The following is an 18443-nucleotide window of genomic DNA, read 5'->3' as shown; positions in this document are numbered from 1 at the left end:
CTCAGAAATCCTCGTTCCCACCTTCTATGAGAACCAGAAGTTCAGAGAGACCCAGGAATCAACCCGATATCACGTAGTCAGGAAGTGGCAGAAATAGGATGTGACTCTGGATATGCTGTATACCAGTTCCCTGTTCACTGGTGCTTTATTCCTGCTGATCTGGTGGGTGCACTGAGAAACGTCAGATAAGCTTTACCTCATCAGTCCACCTCCCTCTCGTGATTCATGCTCAGGACAAGCAGAGCATATTTGTTCAGATGCTGCATGGTTAGAAATCAGCGGAGCTGAGACATGGGCACCCATGAGTCTAGCTTCTGAGGCTCTGCACACGGTCAGCCCAGGAGTGAGTGTGAGGCGGTATGTGCACTAGACTATGTTCCCTCTACTCCAGCCCTTGGGTGGTGCCTTTGTCTCTAGCAAGTAAAAATTGGTGTGTGAGAAGCAGGTGGGAGTCTTGGGAGAGAGCTCTGGCTTGGAGCTGGGGGGTTGGGGTGGGGCAGGAGGCTGGGCACTCTAGGGGATTGTGCTCAAGGTTTTGGGAGCTCAGATGGAAAATTTCTATAGAAGTGGTCAGTACTGAGTGTGTTACTCAGTGAGGACAGGGCCAGCTCTCAGAGGCTCGCTGGACAAAGGCAGGGGAGAAGCGAGGCCAGCGATCATTGATGGCAGCCGCCAGTGGTCATGGCTGGAGCCACGACACAATGGGGAAGAGCTGGGAGGGGTGAGGGATTTCTCCCAGGGAGGAAGCCTGCCCACTCTTTCTGAAAGACCCCAGCTATCCTGGGACCTCTCTAGGGGCCCTCCAGAAGGCATATGGACCAGGGGATTAGAGAGAGGGAGGATTTCTACATGGCTCAAACTCTCAGCAGCCTCAGCTTATGGGTTCATGTTTAACTCCTCTAAACCAGAGCTGCAGCATCAACTGGCCCAGGACACAAAACATTCCTGTCCCAGGTGTTTCGGCAAGACACAGGACAATCATGCTGGGCCTGGTGTTCTCTCCAGGGTCCGAGCTCTGAAAACACAGATGTCAAGGAAGAAGTTGAAACCCAGGGAGTGGGTGGGGCGGGGGGCGGGAGGGGAGGAGTGGTGGTGGTGAAATAATTGAGCTCTTAAAACATAAACGTATGATTAGCTTTGCAGAATGTTTAAAAATAAATCTTTGGTTCTTTTTCTTTTCGGTAACAAGAAAGCATTCATTGGCTTACTTAAAATAACTGCTTTTAAAAAATTGCAAATCTGGGGCTGGAGTGATAGCATAACAGGTAGGCTATTTACCTTGCACGTGGCCGACCCGGGTTCGATTCCCAGCAACCCATATGGTCACCTGAGCACCACCAGGAGTAATTCCTGAGCGAAAAGCCAGGAATAACTCCTGTGCATCGCCAGGTGTGACCCAAAAAAAGAAAGAAAAAATTGCAAACATTTTTCTACTTCAACAGGTCCTTTCTTTTCTTACTTTTTCTCCTCTGTGACCTTGATCTCAGTTTAACATCATGTTTCATGTGCAACATAGTTACAAATTCTATGGGTGAGGAAATGCCCTAGACCACTCTGTTCATTGACCCACAGTGCCTAGAACTGCACTTGGCACCGGGAACGTGCTTCATAAATATTGTTTCCATGGATGAATCAAGGAGTGGTGACAACAAACCAGTGGCATTTCAATATAATGCAGCACTCTTGCAGGCAGTGGGGAAGAGCTAGTCCATCAATCAATGTTTTCATCTGGCATGAGTAGAAGGTTTGTCATGGGCAGAACTTGGACTTCAGAAGAGTCTCATTAAGGAGAGTCAGCAGGTGAGAAGAGCAGGGTCTTCTGAGCCCGGATGTGGCTAACACAACCCAGGTGTCGGGAAAGGCAATGCATTAGCCAGGAGCAAGGTGAGCGGTGTGTGCCTACTGCAAGGCCAGGTTGAGCCAGTCTTCAGCATAGAGAGCAGGGCCCGGGAAGGGCCCTCCTAGCTTAAGCTCTCTGCTCCATGACCCCATCTGCTTCTCTACCCACCCTTTGGTTCAACTGTTGGCCTGGAGACAGTCATGAGTGACTTGGAGCTGGGCTGGTCATTACAGGGGTCTGGAGTTCATTCTTTGGGGGTCATGCTAACATGGCAAGATGCCACCAAGCTAGTTTGAGTGGTTACAGTGTAACCAGATGTGACTAGGAGGGACAATTCAAGGCCACTGAAGGGCCAGTGGACCCCATTCCCTCTGTGAATGCTCCTGATGTGGAGTGGTGGGGAACCCCTGGGTCCTATAGTTTGACAGGTCCTACTAGGAGACACCAACATCACTGCTTACCTGTGTGACCTTGAGCCAGGTGCTTCCTCTCTCCATGCATGTTTTTCTTTTTTTTTTTTTTGCATGCTTGTATGAGCATGTACACACACATATGTCATATGTTTCTCTTATAAGGCTAATGTGATGACTAAATATTATGCAGGTAAAGCTCCTTTTTTTCTGCTTTAAACTTAACTTTTAAATTTGTTTAAAATGATCAATGCTTAAGTGATCTATGCTCATTGCCAAAAACTTTTAAAATATGGTCACAACAAAAATATTAAAAATCATTAACAATTCCAGTGTTAATTAATTCTGATGAGATAGATGCTGGAAAGTGAGGTTTATATGAAAACAAATTGGTTAGATTAGAAGAAATGGAGAAACTTTTAAAACCATAGAAATTACAAAAGCCAAATCAGGAGGAAATAGAAAACTTGATCAGACCAATTCGCAAGTACAGACACTGAAACAGTTAAAACAAAAAATAAAAACAAAGTCCAAACTCCCTAAAAACAAAAGTTCAGGGCCAGATGGCTTCACCAATGAGTTCTACACAACTTTCAAAGAAGAGCTTATACTCATTTTGTTCAAACCCTTCCAAAAATTTGGAAGTGGGAGGGATAATCCCAAACACAGCCTATGAGTCAATATCATGCTAATTCCCCAGCCAGCAAAGGATAGCACACACAAAAGAGAAAACTACAGACCCATATATCTGATAAATATAGTATAGCACTGTATAAGCATAGTAGTCCCATTGCTTATCTATATGCTTGAGCGGGCACCATTAACATCTTCATTGTGAGACTTGTTACTGTTTTTGGCATATCGAATATGCCATGGGTAGCTTCCCAGGCTCTGCCGTGTGGACAGGATACTCTCGGTAGCTTGCCAGGCTATCCCAGAGGGACGGAGGAATCAAACCCGGGTCGGCCGCATGCTAGGCAAATACCCTACCCACTGTGCTATTATCAAGGAGGATAATCTGATAAATATAGCAAAAAAAAATCTCCACAAAGTATTGACAAATTTAATCCAACAACACATCATGAAAACATTCATCAGGATCAAGTGGGGTTTATCCTAAGGATGCAAGGATGGTTCAACATAGACAAATCAATTAATGTAATAGATCACATCAACAAAAGAAAGATACAGGCACATGATCAACTCAGTAAATTATGGAAAAAATGGGAAGTATTCAACATTCATTTATGATAAAAACTGTTGGTGATTTGGGATCAGAAGGAAAACACACTTGCATAATAAATGTCCTCTATGACAAATTCAGAGCTCGCATCATATTCAGTAATGAAAAACTGAAAGTCTTTCCCTTTAAGATCTCTCATCACTAGATCATAAACATAATTTTAGCTGTCCGAGCCAGAGAAATTAGGCAAGAAAAAAGACTAAAGACGTCAAAGGGAAGAAACCATACTAAAAATAAGTAATGTGAAAAAAAAAGTAATGTGTTTAGGAATGTGAAAAGATATAAAATCAATGCACATAAGTCTGTTGTATTTCTTTATGCAAGCAATGAGTTAGAGGAAAGAGAAAAATATCCATTTACCATCAAAAAAGTTAGGAGGTGAAACAAGAACTGTAATTCATTGCATGTGAGAATACAAAATTTTAGTCATTTTGGAATCAGTTGATGATTTTCTATAAAACTAAGCATATTTGTACCACACAACTCAGCAAAAAATTTTCTTGATAATTACCTAAATGAGCTGAAAACTTAAATCCATATTAAAATTTTCACATAGATTTTCCTTCATAATTGTCATAATTTGGAAGCTACACAGATACTCTTTAGTAACTTCATGGATCAGTAAACTGTGGTGCTCTAGACAAGGGAATATTATCCTTTGTCTAGTACTCAAAGTAATGAGCTACCAAGTCATGAGTTGACCCAGAGGGGATGTAATTGCATATAATAAGTGAAAGAAGCCAAGCTGTAAAGTCTACATATATTATAATTCCATCTCTGACATTCAGGTAAAATTATGGACACAGTAAAACTAGAGAGGAATGTTAGGAGCACAGATTTTAGGGCAGTGAAACTACTCTGATTCAATAATGGAAGATGCAGATCATTAAATATGTGTGTGACCCTATAGAATGGACGCACCAAGAGTGGACCCTACCATTAATTATGAGCTAAAGTAGATGATGATGTGGAGAATAACATTGGTTTGTCTTTTCTGCCTTGCCACAAGGAGCTTAGGTTTGTTGGGTTACTCCCATCACAGTGCTCCCATTCCTCTGTGTGTATTTGTAACCTCTTTTTTTGGCTTTGCTTCCCCAACCAGTCAATCACCTTTATCTCCTAATCAGACTCTGTTAACTCGTAAATACTGCTTTTCTCTTCTCCTTAGGTACTTTGCATGGTTAATTCAGTGCAATGTCCTTTTTGTATGGACACAGGAAGACAGTTAATGCTATGCTTCAGTAACTTGGGAGTTAATTGACTCCAAGTAATATTCGCTCAGGGGAATCCATTTTCTCAACTCAAGCCTCAGTTTCCCCTAATTCCTAACACCCCAAAAGCAGTGTCCCTATGAGAGACTGGATGCACCAAGGGCAAGCTGTGAGCTACCCTGGCATCAAAATGGACGAGGCCAAAGTGCCATAATGCTTAACTATAAGCTAAGAGCATGGTCACAGCAAATTCTGTCATGATCCAAAAAGTAACAACCAGATTAGAACCCTGCTAGGGTTAGGAAAGATCAATCTGGGTTGAGCACTATAGTCTGAGATCTATAGTGAGAGGTCCCCAGGAGAGCCACCCTACAAGCTTAATGTATCTCTTACTGTGTCCATACAAAATAACTAATATTAAGAAGTAGAATTAAGATGTTAATTAAGATTAATTAAAGTATTAGACTAAGGAAAGGAGAAAAACCCCTAAGTGGCATTTTGCCCTTGAGCCTGATCCCCTGGCTGCAGGCGACCCAGAAGGGCTGTGATATGTTGATTGTGCTAGTGGACCTAGGTGTGTGGTTGCTACCCCCAATGCTGGAAGTTGGAGAGAAACTAGAGAGAGACCAAGGTGGCCGAGTTACAGCCTTCACTAGAAACTCTACAGCCTTCACTAGAAACTCTTTCCTGATATCAGGAATAACCTGCTTCATAACCATACACACACACACACCAGCAGAAGTGTCCTAGTGACAGTGCCTTCTGTCCCTCCCCAGACTCAGCATCTGTAATGGCTGAGTGGGTGAGCACCCATGAATGAGGTGTCTCTGTGCCTCCTGGGTCAATAAGCAATTGCCAACTGGGAGAATAACCATGTATCCGCTGGCCCTGATCTCGCCTCTGTACTGCATAGGCCTCAATAGCCTTCAGTGATGTCCCTGCAGTATACCCCGAGATGCCCGATGGAAAGGGATGTGCATGCTTGGGGCCACGGACACATAGGACTTCTCTGTGCCTTCTGATCAAGTTTGTTGTGAATTTGAAAACTGATCTAGAAAATAATGTCTGTTTAAAAATAAATAGTTGGAACAGAAGGGAATGCCCTGCCACAGTGGCAGGGTGGGGTGGGGGGGAGATGGGATTGGGGAGGGTGGGAGGGACGCTGGGTTTACGGGTGGTGGAGAATGGGCACTGGTGAAAGGATGGGTTCCCGAACTTTGTATGAGGGAAGTATAAGCACAAAAGTGTATAAATCTGTAACTGTACCCTCACGGTGATTCTCTAATTAAAAATAAATAAATTAAAAAAATAAATAAATAAATAGTTGGGGGCCAGAGAGATAGTACAGTGGGTAGGGCTGTTGCCATATCTCACACAGATTCAATTCCTCAATGGCACCCCATATGACACCTCAAGCCTGCCAGGAATGATACCTGAGTGCAGAGACAGGACTAAGCTCTAAGTACCACTGAGCATGCCACATTGCCCCCCCGCCCCCCCAAAAAAATTACCATCTCGGGAATTTTTTCTTGAATTTACTGCTGTGTTCCAGTACCCAGTCCACTATGTGACACAATACAGATACGGAAAAATGTTTGCTAGGTTTGTTTATTAAGATGCTAGGTTTGTTTATTAAAAATGTTTGTTTATTAAGAAATAAATAAATAAGTAAATGAATAAATAAATAAATACATGGGCCTGAAATGACAATTAACATATGGTGCATTGTAGGATAATGATGGTTTACCCTTCTTCCCTGGCCGATGGGAGCTTGTGTTTGTTGATTGTCCCCAACCTGTCAATTACCTTTGTCTCCTGATCAGACTTTGACTTATAAATATTGTCTTTCCAACCTGTCAATTACCTTTGTCTCTTGATCAGACTTTGACTTATAAATATTGTCTTTTTCTTCTCTTTACTGTCCTTTGCATGGTTAGCTATTTTAGAGCAATTGCTTTTTGTATAGATACAGGAAGACAGTTAAAAAGACAAGCCTGTGGCTTGGAGTTAATTGACTCCAGATAATATTACCTCTTGGGATATCTGCCCTCTCGACTTAAGCCTCAGTTGTCCTTACTTCCTAAATCCCCAAAAAGCAGGGTCCCAATGAGGGACTGTATGGACCCAAGTGGTGAGCTAACTACCCTGGCATCAAAATGGGCCTGTCCAAAGTGCCATAATGCTTAACTATAAGTTAAGAGCATGGTCATGGACAAATTCTGTCATGTTCCAAAAAGTAATAACTAGATTTGGACCCTGATGGTGTTATGAACAATTGATCCAGCCTGAGCACTGTAGTTTGAGTCTGTGGTGAGATGTCCCCAGGAGAGACACCCTACAAGCCTAAAAGTGTCACTCTAAAAGTGACACATTCTTTTTGTGTCCATAAAGAATGGTAAATATTAGGAAATAGAAACAAAAATTTTAATCAGTTTGCTGGTCTAAGGAGAGGAGAAACACACCTTAAGGGCCATTTTGGCCTCATGGGCTGCAGGTGGTCGGGAAGACTGGAAAAACATGTTGATCACGCTTCCCGTGGGGAGGTGTGGTTGGGGAGGAGTGGTGAGACAAGAAAACAAGGGTGGCTGGGGAGAGGAGAGAGGGGTATATTGAGGCAGAGAGTTCAAGGAAGAGTGAGTGAGACAGAGACAGAGATAGAGACAGATACAGCAGGAAGAAAGAATTGCAGGGAGATGGTGACAGAGGGACAAGTAGATAGGAGTGACGGTTATAGAGAGAGAGAGAGACAGAAGAGGATGGAAGATTGAGAAGAGACAGAGACAGAAAGAAGAGACAGAGTTAGAGGAGAAGGTTGCAAGTTAGAGAGAAGACTGAGAGCTGAGAGTAAGAGTGGCTGGGGAATTTTCCACAATTACCACACCATATTTGATGGGGTTCAGACAGTAGGCAACAAGTCATAGAGGGAAATATATATATATATGCATATATACATATTTTCAGACATATATACCAAAGCTCACATCACCCAAACTTTAACAACATGGTAGTGATATTCTATAGAATGTCTTAATGACTCCTGCCAAAATAGAACAGTCTTCACACTGTTTTCTACATAAACACTTTTTTGTAAGCATGTTCAGCAGTTCTTCATAACAGACAATTCAAAATATACTATTTTGGTTGTGTTTTTGGGACAGGGCTTGGGGCTTGGGATGGATACATTCTGAATTTGGTGGTGGGAAGGTGTAATGGTGGTCGGATTGGTGTTTGAATGTTAAATGTAATCAAATATTGTGCACAGCCAGTAGGGCATTTGCCTTGCCTGCGGCCGAGCGACCCGGGTTCGATTCCTCCCTCCCTCTCAGAGAACACGGCAAGCTACTGAGAGTATCTCTCACACACAGCAGAGCCTGGCAAGCTCCCCATGGCATATTTGATATTCCAAAAACAGTAACAACAAGTCTCACAATGGAGACATTACTGGTGCCTGCTCAAGCAAATTGATGAGCAACGGGATAATAGTGATACAGTGATACTGAACTTATAAAATAAAAAAAAGAATTTAAAAAAAGAGTGGCTGGGGAGATTGGAGAGGAGTCACAGAGAGAGTTATAGAGAGAGTTAGAGAGAGGGTTGGAGAGAGCTGGGAGAGAAGAGGGATTGAATAAACGGCACTAATCAGCAACCAGCTTGGCCCTCATCCTTCTTTCATCGTCCAAGGCAACAGCCGTCCTGGGTGGGGAAGCAGTTTGAGAGCAAGAGAGAGCTTCCCGGAGAGCCCTCGAACATCTGTTAATGTGTAATCCCCAAGCGAAGGAGTTTACACAGCTCCTCGACAGAGGGGGGTTGTCACAGTGCATAACATTCCAGACATGTTTCCATATATATATAATACATATGCATATCTACATATATCTCACATGCATTATTTATTTTAAAATGAGATTTTAACATACATTATTTTTATGACCAGTTTTATCTTTTTTATTTATTTTTTATTTTTTATTAGTGAATCACCATGAGGTACAGTTACAAACTTATGAACTTTCATGTTTGCATTTCAGTCATACAATGATCATTTACCCATCCCTCCACCAGTGCCCATTCACCTCCACCAATAATCCCAGTATCCCTCCCACCACCCCCACCCCCTCACCCACCACCCCACCCTGCCTCTGGGGCAGGGCATTCCCTTTTGTTCTCTCTCCTTTTGGGTGTTGTGGTTTGCAATAGAGGTATTGAGTGGCCATTATGTTCGGTCTATAGTCTACTTTTGGCATGCATCTTTCAACCCAAGTGGGTCCTCCCAACATCCTTTACTTGGTGTTCCCTTCTCTATCTGAGCTGTCCTCCCCCCAGTTCCCACGTCCCGCATGTGAGGCCAGAATAACCAGTTTTATCTTTTGACATTTTAACATATGGTAAACATCCCTCTAGGGTCATGGGTATAAAAATTCCTGACTTTTAGAGAAACCACACTTCTCAAACTCAGCTCTTATTTTGATGCTTGGATTGATTTTTCTGTTGCTGTCCTTAGACTGACCCAGACACAGGTATCCTTGTGGACACATCTTCATTCATCATGTGACTGATGGTCAGGATTTTCAACTGGTCTGAACACAACAGTGAGGGAAGGTGTTGTCTGACTTCATCTCTACCATAGTAGGGCAGTTGTTTTCTGGGATTCATCTGCTCTGAGAAAGCATTCTGTACTGCATCTGCCTCTTAGTCAGGGTCCCACCAAGCTTAAGTCAGGTTTGGGGGGGGCAACAGGTCAGAGGATTGTCACCCATCAATGAAGTTAGTAGGGCCTGCGTTTGAGGCCTGGGGTTGCCACTTAGTAGCTGTGTGTCTTTCATGAAGTCACTTGACTTTTCTGAGTTCTTAGCTCATTTGTAAAGTAGACTTACTTCATGTGGTTGTCTTAAGAATTAATGAGATAATGTGATGCTTATCAAGAACTTTGTGCCCAGGCTGAAATTTATCCAGAGTGACTATTCACAATGGACACTAGAATCCAGAGTTGGCATCTTATAATTATCATAAACCCAAATACAAAAGGTACTATGTCTACTCTCTGTTGTAGGAACCCAAAATTCTAATATGATAGGATTATGATAGGAGTCTGAGACTCTAATACGGATTCAAATTTATAGCATGTTTAGCCTGAATACACTGTTTCAGAGTTGGGGGCCTTAGATTCAGGGCTCAGTTTTGGAATGATGTCTTTAGCCCCCAAGTATTCTTAAGGTGGGAGAAGACCTGGATGTGGAGACTAGAAATGGTCTCATGGCCCCAGAGTATTCAGAATCCTAAAGTCATTTCACGCTCCGAGTCTCATTGTCACCATCTGCAAGCTGAGATCACTGCTTACACAACTTTCTTTATAGCCAGCCCTGACAGCAAGGCCCTCTGTAACAGACCAAAATCACTTCCAAGAAATACTAAACATAGTTATCTACCTCAACTGCCAGCAAACTATGAGCTATGGGACAAATCCAGCCTGTCTCCCTTCAGAAGTCCTAGCAGCTAAGCAAGGTTTTTGCATTTTTCTGTGACAGAAAAAGTAAAAGGAAGTATATTTTCATGACAGAGAGGAAATTTGTCAGATTTAAATTTCAGCATGTCTGAATAAAGTTTTATTGGAACACAGCCAACCTTGCTGCCATTTCCAAATTTTCTACAACAACAGCATGAAGCTATAGTGGCAGAGTGGAGTGGTTGCCATGGATACTAGCTGGCAAGCAAAGTCTAGATATCAGACTCTATAGAGAAAATGGGGCTATTCTCTGGTTGAGTTGATTTTTCAGATTACTTACTGTCTTTGGAATCTGTTACATTTTGCTTATTTTCTCCAAAGTTCACTGCCTCCAATTATCATGACTAGAAAATAAAGCTAAATGCATAGAAAATCAGTTTAGCATGTCTCAGACACAAATTTATGCAGGTAATTTACCTGCAGAAATGTAGTTTTAATTAAAATTCACTTCTGGGGCCAGAGTGACAGTACAACGGGTAGATCATTTGCCTTGCACACAGCCAATCTGGGTTCCATCTCTGGCATACCATATGGTCCCTGAGCACCACCAGGAGTAATTCTTGAGTGCAGAACCAGGAGTAACCCCTGAGCATCACCAGTGTGACCCAAAAAAGTGAAACAAAAATCATTTCTGAAAGATCTAGACAAGTGCCAAAGAGGAAAACCTTATCCAGTGCAGTGTGGGTAAGCACTTGATTTTATCTTTCTATGTCTTAGCAGTGCTACCTTGAGCAGGTTAGACTCAGATTCTCAGCTTGTCTTCTGGCAGCATAGGGATTCTTCTTCTTCTGGGGAAGACCGCATTGGATGGTTTAAGCTAGAGACAGTCCCATGACTCCAGAAGCTGAAAGGCCAAGCTCAGGCTATATGTAAGGTTTTTTTTTTTTTTTCTGTGGCTTCTCTCTGTGACTTGAGGTGCCACTTTATTCCTCTGGCATCCACGGGCTTGGCTTTGTCCAACTTCTCTTCTCCAATCCTTATAAGGACACCAATCATGACTGTTGGCATTATTTGATCTGAAGCATCTCTGTAAGCACTCCTGATACCTATGCTTACATCCTGAAATCCTGACGATTAGGGCTTCAGTACGTGAACAGAAGTGAGGGCACAGGTAGATGAACTTTGACTCAAAGGGTTCTGGAAAATGAATGTAGTCAGAAAGGTAGAGCATAATTTCTGGAATTTCTGTGAGTTTAGAAGGAAAAAAATGGGTTTTATTGTCATGAGTGTTGTTCCTGAGGTCACAGAGCTACTTTAGTGTGTGGAAAGCACCTCTTTAGAAAAGAAGAGTCTCCTTAGTCCCTTCCTATTGATTCCCTGGGAACAGTTAGGTAACTTGTTCATTTACAATTCCAAAAGGCACCACTAACATTGCTGTCCCTTGTCATCATCTAAGTGGAGGCTACCTAGAGAACATTTTCTGTCAAAGGTGAGAGGAAACACCACTGTTTCTCAAATCTCCTCAAGTCCCCCATGAAGTCATAGCATGGTCCAGGACAATGTGGTTTCCTCACAGAACTGGTTTTTGGTCAAAGAACATAGAAGAGAGAGCCAAACTCCTGAAGGCAGAGGCACTGAAACTGGGTTCAGATACAATAAAAGAAAAGACATTGTTTAGAGGGCTAAGTCTTAGCATCTACTATGTGTTGGCCTATTCTCTTTCCTCCAGTACTTTTCCTCTTACAGTTCCATAGGGTGACCTTTGGAGTTGAAAAGGGGGTATACTTTTACTAAGTATCACTGCATCACTGTATCACTGCCATCCTGTTGCCCATTGATTTGCAGGCTCCAGTAATGTCTCCATTGTGAGACTTGCTGTTACTGTTTTTGGCATATCAAATATGCCGCGAGTAGCTTGCCAGGCTCTGCTGTGCGGGCGGGATACTTCAGTAGCTTGCCGGGCTCTTCGAGAGGAACAGAAGAATTGAACCTGGGTTGGCCACATGCAAGGCAAACGCCCTACCCGCTATGCTATCTCTCCAGCCCTTTGCTAAGTGCACGCCCTTTATTTTCTTTGGTCTCTGAGCCCAGCTCCTTCTCTGTAAGGACTAGGCAATAAATAAAAACCTTCACTTACCTTCATGCCTCCATTTCAGCCAACTGGTCTACCTTTTGACCCTGGGGACTAAGAAATGAAGGAAGAGAGACAGATTAAGGCAACTGGGAAGTGTGGAGGAAGGGAAAGAAAAGAATAACCATGAGCCCTGCCTCTCCCCTTACCACCCTCACCCCACCAAGAATCTTTGGGACAAGGACGTCTGCCTTCGCTTTATCCTCTCTGACTCTGGGAAGTGTCAAGTCTCCATTCCAGAGTCCCTCTGCTGCAGTCAGGGGTCAGAGGTGGCTTGGGGGAAGCTGAGCCCCAGGATAAATTCGAGAACTGGACTAAACACCAGGCCTGGAGGAAGCATGGGACGCCCAAGGCCAGCGCTGAATGGGCTCTTTCTCCTGCTGTAACAAACACATCCCTTGTTTGCAGGTTTGTTTGTGTTTGTTTCTCCAGGCAGTTTCTATTCTCCTCTGCCCACAGGGCTTGCAAAGGGGCCTCCAAGAGCCTGGGTGTTAGAGTTCTCGGTGCATTGCTCATCACACCAGGGGTCCAGCAGGAAGAGGGGGCTTTGGTTCTCTGCAAGTCTAGCAGGGAGCACAAAACTAACCTCAGGAGTTTGAAAGAGGGAGTGGAACAATAGCACAGCGGGCAGGACGTTTGCCTTGCACACAGCGGACCTGGGTTCAATTCCCAGCATCCCATATGGTCCCCTGAGCACCGCCAGGAGCACTTCCTGAGAGCAGAGCCAGGAATAACCCCTGTGCATCTCCAGGTGTGACCCAAGAAAGCAAAAAAAAAAAAAAGTTTGAAAGATCATTATTAACAACCACAGAATCTCAACCAATATGGAAAAAAAATTAAAAAACCTAACCCTGGGAGCAGGAATGAACATTTAGGAGTGCCTACAAAGGCCCATCCACTTTGGTGGCATTGGGTATGAATTCTCATACCTAGTCTGCAGTAGGGTACAACTGCCACCTTGATAAACTAGCTCATAGCCTTCTTAATCCTATCATGTCTCAGTGTTGCTGGCCAGAATAAGGGAACCGAGGCACAGATTGCTACAGCCTCTGTGACTGAATAGAAATGAAGACCTATGAAGAGCCTAAGGTCAGAGTTTAGGTTTAATATCTGCCCAGTCAAAGCACCCTCAAGTTGTTCACCAGAGACCTTGACTCTCCCAAAGTCCCCAGGGTTTGTGTTCCTCATCTTCCTCAGTGTGACAAAGACAGTGATGGTGACATCTGACCTCTCTCCGTGTGCTGAGGATGGATGTGCTCAGGTGGGGATGATTCTCTTCCCAATTGCTGCTTTAGCTGTTCCTTCGGTAATAGGTTCCAGCTTTTAAAAATATTATAGGGCTTCACTACTATAAACTCACTACTCCTTTGCAGAGGGAGTCATTGAAATGCAAAGCCAGGGACAGGAGTGGGTGGTTTCCACCCTACTAGGAACAAGAGGTAGTGCTAGCTGGAGCTCCATCGTGCTAACATCTAGCATACATCCAGCCTGAGGTGGGGCAGCACTTACAGGTCAGGTGGGGGCCAGTTTCAAATACCCAGGTTCACAGAGAGCCAGAAGCTAGAGGATGGCTTAGTGGAAGAGGGTTTGAAGGAAAATCCACGCACCTTCTCTATGACAAGCTTAGGTTACACTAATATCACCAGCTGTCCCCTCCTTTCTGTGGGTCTTCCTGCTCAATACAATGCACTCAACATTCCCAAGTAACTCATCGATCACAGATGATTCTGAAGGGACCAGTGGGAGGAGTGAATAGGACCCAACAGAACCCAATACTAGAAACTATCCCCCATATTTCTTGTATCACCTACACACATTTTCACGCAGAGTCCGTTGCACCGATTCCTCTTAGCTTATGCAGGACACCTTCCTGAGCCCCGCTGTGTCCCTCACACAGAATAAAATCTCCCAGCCCCTACTCACACTGGGCTCTGACAAAAATCAAAGGCCTCTTGGTGAAGGCAGATCCTCTGAGGTCAAAGTCATTCTTGTTCTGAGCCAAGTCCCAAGGGCTCTTCCAGACTCAGACACAGCTGCCTGAAAACTTATCTCTGTCACCATGTCCTTACCTCGGGTCTTTCCAAGGGGATTCTGCAACTGCACCCCAGCCCTGCTTCTCTGTCCAGGGGAGGAAAGAGGCGGTATGTGTGACAGGGAGCAGCGGAGGACAGCAGTAAGCACATCCAAAGCAGACTTGCACCTGTGTTTGTTGGTGTGAGTGAGGATCTAAAAAGCTGTGGGAACTCGTTGGTGCTCCACATCCTACTCTGTGAAAGGAGAGCCCTGGGATTCATAATCTCTCTTGGCCATTATTCTCCCAAGACTATGATGGTTTTGAGGCCAAGAACCACATTCCATTTTCTCTCTCCCCTGGTCCAGGCCTTCCAGGCTCCATCATCTGAGAGCTGGCACTTACTGAGATTCTTACAGGAATCACCCCTGGTGGTGCTCAGAGGACCATATGGGATGCTGGGAATCGAACCCAGGTCGGCCGCGTGCAAGGCAAATGCCCTACTCGCTGTACTATTGCTCCAGCCCCATGCTAGAAATTTTCTTAGTCCACCCGGGCACAGCATAATTTCTGCTTTCGAATAAGACAGTTGAAGTTCACAGAGATATATAACGTCCTTAGTCGCTGAGGACTAGTAGCATACAGGGACTGGGCAGGGGGAATGTGAAGACACAGCTTTATTACATCCACTCTGCAGTTGATGAAATCAAGCCAGGAAAATTGAGCAAGGGGTCTGAGTTCTTACAGCTGTCAAGGAATGAAACTCGGAGTCATCCAAGTCAGGCCCCCTCCTGCCTTGCTTTGAAGGAGCAGAGAATGCACTTCGGTAGAAGTGAAAGGTTGTGCCGGTATCCAACAAGCCTTGGAGGAGAGATGTTCTGCCGTGTTCTCTTAATTTTCAGAGTCCAGGACTAGACCACGACTGGAATTTTTGAGTATCCGCTGAAATCTACCATGAGAAGCTCACGCCAGAGAAAGAAGGTCCCATTGCTCCCAGGAATGCTTACACTTCACAGTTAAAACTCTGTCTCTGATTAGACAGAGACACCAGCTGAACACCTGATTGGCAAGGGATGAAGAAATGCAGTACCTTTTATGTTTGCTTCTGTCCTGTCTAAAATTGAAAGTGTTTCAAGTTAAATACGCATGGCCCTTATGTGTTCCCACCCAGCAGGTGGCAGACGGCATCTCAGCTGGAATAATATTATTCTCTACTTTACCCTCCATGACTCCCTCATAAATTCGCATTGATGAAAATACAAGAGTGGAACAGTGTTTGTGTAAGACTAGTCTTTTCCTTATCAGTCTTAGAAGATGAGACTCATGTTGGGAGGCAGAGAAGAAGAAAAGAATATGTATTCTTTATTTTTCACCACCTTGTCTTTGTCTGAATGTTTGCATGGCCATTAACATGAGGCAAGAAGGAAAAGGAAAAAAAAAAGACTCATGCTGCTGGTAAACGAACCAAATCTAGAGGGAAAAACAGGTTGGTGGACCATTAAATGGTGTCAGGTCATGAGCCGGGGAACTAGTCAGCCCTGAGAGTCGCCTTTCTGTTCTCATCCTAATGATCTGGTTAGGGAATACATCTTTCAAATCTGGATTTTAGAATTGTACATGAGTTGTTTGGGAGCTTTGTATCCTTCTTGAAAATGACATTAGAGTTGACAGCACAGAATTTATAATTATACATACCTGGATTACTAGCCTGACTCTGCTTGTTGGTGACAACATGACACTGGAAAATTTTTATCCACTTTTTTCATCTTGTAGTTTCTTGTGAAAGGTCGGGTGTGTTTATCACCTTCTGTCTGCTCCCAGCTGAAGATGAGAGAAAGGATCATGAATTACACATTCTGAACTTGGCTCGTGGTGTATTCTAAGAAAAGTTAGGTCCTTTCCTCTCACTTGAAAACCTTTCCAGATAGTTGTTTTTTTTTTTAACCATTGTAAAACAATGCATTCTTATTGTATTTAGTCAGATCTTCTGCAAGTCATTGTATTTTGGCAAAGATCACTAGTTGCTGACCAATATCTAGGCCACCTAATATTGTCACAATTCAATATCATACAGCACAATATGCTATAATTATTGTAGCACTGTAGCACTGTTGTTCCGTTCATCGATTTGCTCGAGTGGGCACCAGTAGCATCTCCATTGTGAGACTTGTTACTGTTTTTGGCATATCAAATACACCACGGGTAGCTTGCCAGGCTCTGCTGTGTGGGCAGGATACTCTCAGTAGCTTTCCAAGTTCTCCGAGAGGGATGGAGGAATCAAACCCGAGTCAGCCTCGTGCAAGACAAACACCCTACTACACCTATAATTATTGTAGCCAGATAGATACTCCATGTTTCAGTCTCCCTTGCAATTAGATGGGTTTGTTAGAACTTTGAGCACAGCCTTTGGGAAGTGGTATAAGCAGTGTCCGTCAGGAAGTGAACTTGCTGTGAACAAGTCTCCATCCTTAACCACAGATGGCCCTGAGACTAACGTCCATTAGTCAGGGACGGTAAAGCAGATAGAGAGCCTGAACTGATGGCTTTCTAACTGCCACCATATTAGTTCTGGATGATCTGTTTCAGGACTTTCTTTTAGGAGAGAGCATTAAATCTACTATTTACTTAAGCATCTCTCTGTTTCCTTGTTTGTTTCCCTGTTTTTCATTATGGACCTGGATTTAATTGTGTCTTAAAACTTTTTCCATTCTAGTTCCACTTTTTGATAAGTGATATTAATAATCACATCTTTCTGTTTCACTATGCCCATAGCAGTTATTTTAATGTATGCATGCACATAAAATTATCTCACACTATATGTCATACTTAATTACTCTAAACTACATATATTATGTATGTGTGTATATATATATATACATTAAGTTATACTTCCAGTTCAGGGTAAACAGACCTCTAATTTTATAATCTTTTATGTGGGGAAAAAGGAATGCTCCTTCACTGTTGGTGGGAATGCCGATTGGCCCAGCCTTTCTGGAAAACAATATGGACAATCCTCCAAAAACTAGAAATTGAGTTTCCATATGACCCAGCAAAACTACTTCTGGGAATATATCCCGAGGATGCAAAAAAGCACAGTAGAAATGACATCTGTACCTATATATTCATTGCAGCACTGTTCACAATAGTCAAAATATGGAAACAACCCGAGTGCCCTAAAAGAGATGACTGGTTAAAGAAATTTTGGAATACACAATGGAATACACAATGGAATACTATGAAGCTGTTAGGAGAGATGAAGTTGTGAAATTTGCTTATAAATGGATAGACATGGAGAGTATCATGCTAAGTGAAATGAGTCAGAAAGAGAGGACAGACATAGAAGGACTGTATTCATTTGTGGAGTATAGAATAACACCACATGAGGCTGACACCCAAGGACAGTAGATACAAGGTCCAGGAGGATCGCCCCATAGCTGGAAGACTGTTTCCTGCACAGGGGGAAGAATGAAGATGGAATAGAGAAAGGATCACTAAGAAAATGATGGCTTGAGGAACCAGTTGGTATGGGAGATACATGTCAAAAGTAGATAATGAACCAAACATGATGACCTCTCAGTGTCTGTGTTGCAAGCTATAATGCCCAAAAGTAGAGAGAGAGTATGGGGAATATTGTCTGCCATCGAGGCAGGGGGAGCATGGGAAAGGGGGGTTATACCCAGGATATTGGTGCTGGGGAATGTGCACTGGTGGAGGGATGGATGTTTGATCATTGTGAGATTGTAACCCAAACATGAAAGCTTGTAACTATCTCATGGTGATTCAATAAAATTTCAAAAATTGTTTAAAATTTATAATATTTTAAATATTAGACTATTAAAATATAGTATGAATCTATCTTACTTGATTTAAGGAGTTTCCATTAAAATATGAAGAAAGTTGCTAGCAGTTACCTTTTTACTAATGTAAACCTTGATGCAGTCAACATGTGGTGCAAATCATGTTAACGCTATGTTTTGTTTTTTCTTTTAGCAAATGTTGAGACAGTGATATTACCAGTTTCTGGCCCTTTTTGGCCTCTCCACACCCCCACTTATTCCTTTTATAGATAGACAAGAGAGATCCTGAAAGATAATATGCCAATCATAACAGAGAGACTATGGAAACAGTTCCTCTGGAATTCTGATTATGATTCAACA

This window comes from Sorex araneus, chromosome 2 (assembly GCF_027595985.1).
Source record: "Sorex araneus isolate mSorAra2 chromosome 2, mSorAra2.pri, whole genome shotgun sequence".
Taxonomy (NCBI): Eukaryota; Metazoa; Chordata; class Mammalia; order Eulipotyphla; family Soricidae; genus Sorex; species Sorex araneus.
This window is presented reverse-complemented; position numbering follows the sequence as displayed.